Source organism: Hyla sarda, chromosome 1 (assembly GCF_029499605.1).
Source record: "Hyla sarda isolate aHylSar1 chromosome 1, aHylSar1.hap1, whole genome shotgun sequence".
Classification (NCBI taxonomy): Eukaryota; Metazoa; Chordata; class Amphibia; order Anura; family Hylidae; genus Hyla; species Hyla sarda.
This window is the reverse complement of record NC_079189.1, coordinates 573,081,185-573,089,999: the sequence shown is the minus strand read 5'-3', so window position 1 is coordinate 573,089,999 and position 8,815 is coordinate 573,081,185.

Here is an 8,815-nt window from a genome sequence, read left to right as displayed (position 1 = left end):
TAGTGATACCCGCTATGATCTGTCCTTAACTGCAGGTACTACTACTCCCAACATGGAGCACACTCTGCTCCATGCTGGGAGCTGTAGTACCTGCATTAATAGACAGATCACAGTGAGTGTAACTTCTGACACCTTGCAATCTGTCTATTAATGCAGATATTACAGCTCCCAGCATGGAGCAGAGTATGCTCCATGTTGGGAGCTGAAGTACCTGTAGTTAAGGAAAGATCACAGCGGATGTCACTCCTGACACCCGCTGTGATCCTCCTGTATAATGTATAGATACGGGCGGCCGTTCTTCTATGGTCCCCTGCACTGACGTATATATACACCTGTTAATATTTCCCAAGGAGAGTTGTGATTGGCTGGAACCATCTGGCCAATCACAGCTCTCTGCGGGAAATATGAATAGGTGTATATATACATCAGTGCAGGGGACCATAGAAGAGCGGCCGCCGCATCTATACATTATACAGAAGGATCGCAACAGATGTCAGAAGTGACACCCGGGGCGATCTGTCAGTTAGTACAGGTACTACTACTTCCATCATTTAACAGTGTGTTCCATGCTGGGAGTAGTAGTACTACCTAAAAAATAAAGAATAAAAAGTGAAAAACACACACACACACACTACATTTTTATTATTGTTGTCTACATTTTTAGTGCCCTGCTTGTCCACATAAATTGATCCCTGTTTGTTTAAAAATTTATAAAAATTTTGTTATAAAAAAGAGAAATTTCGTTAAATACAATTTTTTTCCATCACTACTGTATCTTTATAATAATTTTTTTTTTTTAATGGTACCCTACAAAATTTTATTAAAAAAGGTATCTCCATCACTTTTTTGGATCACTAAAGTCCAAAAAAGAATAAAAACCGCCTGCAAAAACCCCAAAGTTAAAACCCACATGGCGTTTTTCTTTGCATAGTTTTTACTCCCATAGACTTCTATGGAAGAAAAACACCACAATTTCAGGGGGGAAAACGCCATAGGCTCAACATGCTGCGACTTTGCAAAACCGCCAAGGAGCTGAAAAAGAGCGAAAAAACGCCATAAGGATTTTAACCCCTTAAGGACCAACACAAATAAACCTGTACGCCCCTGAAAGACCAGGCCTGTTTTTTCAAATCGGGGATGTCTGTCTTTATTAGAGAATAACTCTGGTAACGTTTTGCCAATCACGATAATTCTGACATTGTTTTTTTGTCACAAGTTGCCCTTCATGTACATAGTAAAAGTAAGCCAATATCATTTGTAGTTTTTTTTTACAATGCAACAAATCATGAAATTTTTTTAAAAATTAAGATTTTTTGCTATTTTAACACTAATAGGGTGCATATATTTATACATACTGACCAAATAGTTTATGAAACTTATACTTTCAGATGTCTACTTTATTTTGACAGCATTTTTTTTTTAATTAACATTTTAAATTAATTAGAAGCCTGACAATTTAACTTGAAATATTGAAAATTTGAAAAGTACATATTTTTTTTGTGTGCTATGCAAGGTTTGCAGACATTTTAAGGTAGTAGAACATAGGAACACCCCCCAAATTACCCAATTTTAAAAACTAGACCCCTCAAGGTATTCGCTAGGGGTACAGTGAGTATTTTAACACCATAGTTTTTGGGCAGGAATTATTACAATGTCAGTGTTGAAAATTAGAAATTTGCCTTTTTTCACAAATGCATCATTTGGGGGGCATATTTTTCATACATCACTTCTGATATTGCAAGAAATGCACCCTATATTTTATTAAGCTGCTCGGCCCGTGTTTGGAAATACCCATGCTTAGGCCATATTTGGTTCCTTGGCCGCGTGGTAGGACCCAGAAGGAGAGGAGCCCCCTTTGGCTTTCAGGGCATCATCATATGAATAGTCCCCATTCATACTGCGTTTCTGCAGTACAGGTGTCCGTTGTCATGTCAAAAAAGGGATGTCAATGTATACTGTAGCAGTCTCATTCAGAAATAAATGGAGCTGCTACAGTATACGTCAGCATCACTCTTTTTGACGTGATGCTGACGGATACCTCTAACACTGCGGAAACGCAGTATGAATGGGACGCAGTGTAGGGTCACATAGAGCGCATCCGCAGCATATTTCACACCGCGGATGCCCCCGGCAGTCACAAGGGCGAGATCACTGCTGTGGCTGGGTAGCTCAGTGTGTCCGCTCATGACTGCCGGCGGGAAATCCACCGATATTAGTGGACACACAAAGCTACTGAGCCGTGGCAGGGAGCTCATTATTGTGACTGTTGGCGGGCATCCGCAGCACGTAATATGCTGCGGATGTGCGCCGTGTGATCCTACACATTATACATTTTTATTGTTTACTATATTTATTTAATAAATGTGTTTTTATTATTTTTTTTAACTTTTTACACTTTTTTTATACTTCTTGTTTTTATACACTTTTATTTACGGTATTTTATGTTGTTTTTTTTTTCACTTTTTTTAATGCTTTGGAATACTTAGTATTCCAAAGCATTGCAGATATATGCTGCCTGCTAGTTTTACACTCTGGCACGTCCTGAGTGTAAACGTCTGGCACGTCCTCACAGGCAATAACCGGGGCAGACCTGAGGGTCCTTGTAAAGACCCTCGGCTGCCCAGGTAAGCAGCAGCACCCCACGATCATTGTGGGGTGCTACAGGAGAGAGACAGAGGGAGCCCCCTCCCTCTGTCAAAACTCCTTACAGCTCGCGGTCGCTTCTGACAGTGGCTGTAAGGGTTAAACTGCCAGGACCGTAGTTTTCTTCGGTCCCGGCAGTGCGGCAGGTCCCCGCCCGCCGGGGATTACACACAGCACCCTGCGATTGTGCTGCAGGGTGCTGCAGGGGTGACAGAGGGAGCTCCCTCTGTCATAACACGTACAGCCCGTGGTCACTTCCGACCGTGGCTGTAAGGGTTAATCTGCCGGGACCGAAGTTTACTTCAGTCCCGGCAGTGCGGCAGGGTCCCGGCTGTTACAGCCGAGTCCCCGCCGCGATCTCGTGGGTGCACTGGGCAGCACCCACGAGAACCATGGACGAGTATACACATCCTGGTGCGGGAACGTGCATCCGCCCTGGACGTGTATACACGTCCATGGTCGTTAAGGGGTTAAAAAACCACCAAACTGAAAAACGCAAAGTGGAAAAATAATTTAGCGATTTCTCATTCATTTACAGCTAACATCTGGCCGCAGCGTTTTTGGGCCGGAAAAACGCCATGCGGCAGAATTGGCGTTTTACTTGGCGTTTTCCCCCCCCAAAAAAACAAGTGGAATCCTAGCCTAAAGGAGGAACTTCAGGGGAAAAAACTTATACCCTCTGCACAGGATAGGAGATAAGTTTCTGAATGCACGGTGTCCAACTGCTGGGGCCCCCCGCAATCTCCTGTACGGGGACCAGCTACTTACCTCTCCTCAATGCAATCTGGCCCCCACCTTCGTAGACCCATCTCAGCAGGTGATTTTTTTCTCCTAGAGTGACAGCCGGAGTGCGCTGGGAAAGGGTGAGTAGCAGGCCCACGTACAGGCCCCAGCGATAGGAACGTGTTCAGAAATGTGTTCCCTATCCTATGGATAGGGGATAAGTTTAATTTCCCCGGAGTATCCCTTTAAGATATCTTACAGCTGCTTATTTCCACACTAAAATATATCAAGACAAATTGTCGATAGCCCATAAAGGTTTGATCAAGAAAAAGATGGTGGAGCTTGTATAGTAAGGCCTCGTTCACATTGTCGTTGGACTGCGCTATTTGGAGCTCTGTTGGCAGTCCGGGCCAGAAGGACGGGAGCTTATCGGAGGAAATAATAGTACAAGCATTATTTTTTTTCTCTGTTAATTTCCTGTAAAGTTACCGGATCACCGATGGACCTCATGCAAGTAAATGGGGTCCGTCGAGACCCGGTAGTAGACATTTGCATCCGACCCATTTTAGGGTCCGAACGGCACAAGGAAAAAAAAAAAGAGCTGATCAGACCCTTAACGGGTCAGATGCTAATGGCGATGTGAACCTAGCCTTAGGGTGGGTTCACACCACGTTTTTGCAATACAGTTCCTGCGTCAGGTTTTTGATGAAAAATGGATTCCTCAAAACCTGACTAAACTGTATCAAAAAGTGTGTACAAATTTTAATCCGTATACGGTTTGAAAAATGATGTTCGGTTGCATCTGTTTTTTAAGAAAAAAACGTATACATTTTTAACTTTTCACTCCATTATGAATAAAGTTTTACTTGTTTGATTGAAATTCCAAGAAAAAAAACTCTGCAAAGTCAAAAACCGTATGGTGAAAACCGGATGGAACCGAACGCACATATGGTTCTGTACGGTTCCCATTGACTCCCATGTTTAAAAAAAACGTATACAGTTTAATACAGTTTTTCATCCGGACCAAAAACCGTGGTAGACCACGGTTTTCTGTCCGAAAAAAAAAGTAAAAAACCGTATGATTTGAAAGACGGAGACAACCGTATACATTATGGTGCATACGGGTTTGAATGGGAAGTCTATGGGCACGGTTTTCTGTACGGTTGCATACGTTTTTTTTAATGAAACCGTATAGTAAAATCGTGGTGTGAACCCACCCTCAGTTGTAATAGTCTTCACATGGTTTTCACCAGACTCTTTGGAACCTGTAGGAGTCACATATGGAGATTTTTTTTTATTTTTTATCCATCCCTTTGGCTTTAGACTGAATTTCAAAGCGAGAGGGTGGACTTTGTAAAGTTTCAAAAGTTCTCAGACATATTGGAGCCTGTTGAAAAAGTGAGGGGAAATATTTTGGATTGTTGGGATCCAGATGGCTACATAAATATGCAGACAGGAGTCCATGGTCAGAGGTCAGAGTCCTGCAATCGCAGACAAATAACACGGGTCAGCAGTGTCTGAACAGGCACCATGCCCCACCCCTACAAACAACATACCATGTTGACCTGCAGGATTATGACCTAGCACTTCCAGTGTCCATGATCTTTAGCTTAGTTTCCCATACGGATACGCCTGGTTTCCAAACTGTCCAAGTTCTCCATTGTAGTTAGGTAAGCTTTATATTGGAGATGGTCCAGGACATCTTTAGTTGGTGGGGCATGGGTGTCGGGTGCCAGGAACGTCCTCCATCAAGACAGAGTTGGTTAAAGGGGCATTCCACTGGAAAACATTTTTTTTTTAATCAACTGATGCCAGAAAGTTAAACAAATTTGTAAATTACTTCTATTTAAAAATCTTAATCCTTCCAGTACTTATCAGCTGCTGTATACTACAGAAGGAAGTTCTTTTCTTTTTGAATTTCCTTTCTGCCTGACCACAGTGCTCTCTAGTGACACCTCTGTCCATGTCAGGAACTGTCCAGAGCAGGATAGGTTTGCTACGGGGATTTGCTCCTACTCCGGATAGTTCCTAAAATAAACAGAGGTGTCAGCAGAGAGCACTGTGGTCAGACAGAATGGAAAATAAAAAAGAAAAGAACTTCCTCTGGAGCATACAGCAGCTGATAAGTACTGTCAGGATTAAGATTGTTAAATAGAAGAAATTTACAAATCTGTGTAACTTTCTGGCACCAGTTGATTTAAAAACAAAAAACAAAATGTTTTCCAGTGGAGTATCTCTTTAAGTTATTTGCAATAAATATAGGGCTCAGGTGATCTGAATCTTTGCCATGGGTGAGGAAAAAGCTAAGATAGAGATCAGTGTTTCCCAACCAGGGTGCCTCCGACTACGGCAAAACTACAACTTCCAACATGCCAAAGGCTGTCCGGGAATGTTGGAGTTGTAGTTTTGCAACAGCCTGGGTCATTCTAGTCGGAAAGAATGTTAGTGATGTATTCAGTACTCCCATCTACACTCTCTGCTCCTCCTTCCCTCTCACAGCAAACAGTCTTAGGCTGCATTCACACCACGTTTTGGCAATACAGTTCCCATATACGTTTTCAATGTGAAAACCGTATGCATTGACTCTCCATTGAAAACCGTGTGCCAAACAATTCAGCTGGTTGCATCCGTTTTGCATCTTCTACAATTTTGTCAGGTTTTTTTCCCGTACCCAAAACCGTAGCCTACCACGGTTTTGGTCCGGCCGAAAAACTGTATACGTTTTTTTTTTTTTTTTACATGGGAGTCAATGGGAACCGTACGTGCGTACTGTTCCATCCGTATTTTGCCTTTTTTTGGGGGGGGGGGGATTTCAATCAAACAAGTGAAACTTTATTCATAATGGAGTGAAAAGTAAAAAAACGTACACTTTTTTTCTTAAAAAAACGGATGTAACTGGACATCATTTTTCAAACCGTATACGGGTTAAAGTTTGTACACGCATGTTATATAGTTTAGTCCGGTTTTGAGGAATCTGTTTTTCATCGAAAACCTGACACGGGAACTGTATTGCAAAGTCGTGGTGTGAATGCAGCCTTACAGAGAACGAGAAACTGCAGCTGCATCCCCCTCTTCCCTATCTATTTTATTTGACACCATTACGATGGATGTAGTGATTTACAGAGAAATACAGGCTGCTGAATGGTGAGAAAAAAAGCCACTTTGCTTTTTAGGATCTGCTACAAAGTTCCATGTGGGGGGGGTATTCATGAAAGGTGGAGTAGGTGAACGTCTTTTTTACTCCATTAATTCATGGGGTGGAAACTATGGCATGGTGCAGGGCGAGTTATAAATCTGGTGCTGATCACATTTCTTACATCAGTAATTCCCTTTGTATGATGTTTTTTTGCGACAATTATGCAACTTTTTAATAACACTGTCCACAATGAGTTTGTATGAGGGCGCCAGGTGTCAGCACCCCGCCAATCAGTTCTTGATGACGTATTGCTTAATAAGCATTAATGGCTTTTCCTGGAAAAACCCCTTACCCTCTGTCAGAGGCTATGGAATGAGGCAAGTGTACCTACCTCTGGCCACATACCTTTGTTTACCTTTTTGTCTCCCTTGTATATACTTCCCATGGTGAATCAAGCCTTAGGTAAGATTAATATTTGGGGCCACCATAAGAGGATGCATGTTCATTCTAAAGATCCTCGTGGATCCTTCTCCGGAGTGCCTGATACATCGCATTGAAATAAAAAGGATGGAGAAGCGCTCCACTGTGAAGGACAATAGACAAAAGAAAGTGAGCCCCTAATAATAGAGAGACTCACCAGATGATGATGTGCTATAGAGGCACAACGCTCTAGCAGGCATGTAATCCTTTCGGATGGTTGGGATGGAGACTCCACCTGGATATCCACCTAGGACTGCAGCTTATCCCACCCTTGGCTAGGCATAGGGAACATGAAGTGAAAAATGTGCACTTTATGTGGTGCACAGGTATTAGGGATATTACAGCGCTGTCCACAACCAAGGTAAGATGAAAGTATTTATTACATGTAACGCGTTTCAAGGACGCTCCGTCCTCTTCCTCAGACATGTCTGAGGAAGAGGACGGAGCGTCCTTGAAATGAGTTACATGTAATAAATACTTACATCTTACCTTGGTTGTGGACAGCGCTGTAATATCCCTAATACCTGTGCACCACATAAAGTGCACATTTTTCACTGATACATGGCATGACTGCTGGTGTTCTTCAGTTCATGCCTTATGTACAACTTACAGTATAGAAAATGTTCCTGCACTTCAGTAGAGAGAAGGACGATAGGATAGGAAAGCTGGAAGTAAAACACTCAGTTAAAGGAGTAGTCCAGTGGTGAACAACTTATCCCCTATCCTAAGGATAGGGGATAAGTTTGAGATTGCGGGGGGTCCGACCGCTGGGGCCCCCTGCGAACTCCTGTACGGAGCCCCGACAGCCCACGGGAAGGGGGCGTGTCGACCTCCGCATGAAGCGGCGGCCGACACGCCCCCTCAATACAACTCTATGGTAGAGCCGAAGCGCTGCCTTCGGCAATCTCCGGCTCTGCCATAGAGATGTATTGAGGGGGCGTGTCGGCCGCCGCTTCGTGAGGAGGTCAACACTCGCTATCTGGCCGGAGAGCCGGGGCCCCGTACAGGAGATCGCAGGGGGCCGCAGCGGTCAGACCCCCCGCGATCTCAAACTTATCCCCTATCCTTAGGATAGGGGATACGTTTTTCACCACTGGACTGCCCCTTTAAAATAAGGTCCTACCCAAGAACAGACAAGATTCTACTGCCTCAATGTAGTGTTAAAGGGGAACTCCAGTGGGAATTTTATTTTTCTAAATCAACTGGTGCCAGAAAGTTAAACTGATTTGTAAATTACTTCTATGTAAAAATTGTAATCCTTAATTACTTAGCTGCTGTATACTCCACAGGAAGTTGTATAGTTATTTTCTGTCTGACCACAGTGCTCTATGCCAACACCTCGGTCCCTGTCCGGAACTGTCCAGAGCAGGATTGGTTTGCTCTGGGGATATGCTCCTGCTCTGAACAGTTAATAAAATTGACAAAGATGTCAGTAGAGAGCACTGTGGTCAGACAGGAGAGAACTACACAACTTCATCTGGAGCATACAGCAGCTGATAAGTACTGGAAGGATTAAGATTAATAGAAGTAGTTTACAAATCTGTCTAACTTTAGCACCAGTTTATTTTAAAATAATTTGCATTCCACTGGAGTACCCAGTGGCCTACCACGGAGGAAGCGGGGAGGGCGGGTAACTCTGCCTATACCTATGGGGAAGAGAGGGGGGTAACTGCCTATACCTATCGGGAAGAGGGGGGGGGGGTAACTTTGCCTATACCTATGCGGAAGGGGGGGGTAAATTTGCCTATACCTATGCAGAAGGGGGGGGTAACTCTGCCTATACCTATGGGGAAAGGGGGTGGAGGGGTAACTCTGCCTATACCTATGGAGAAA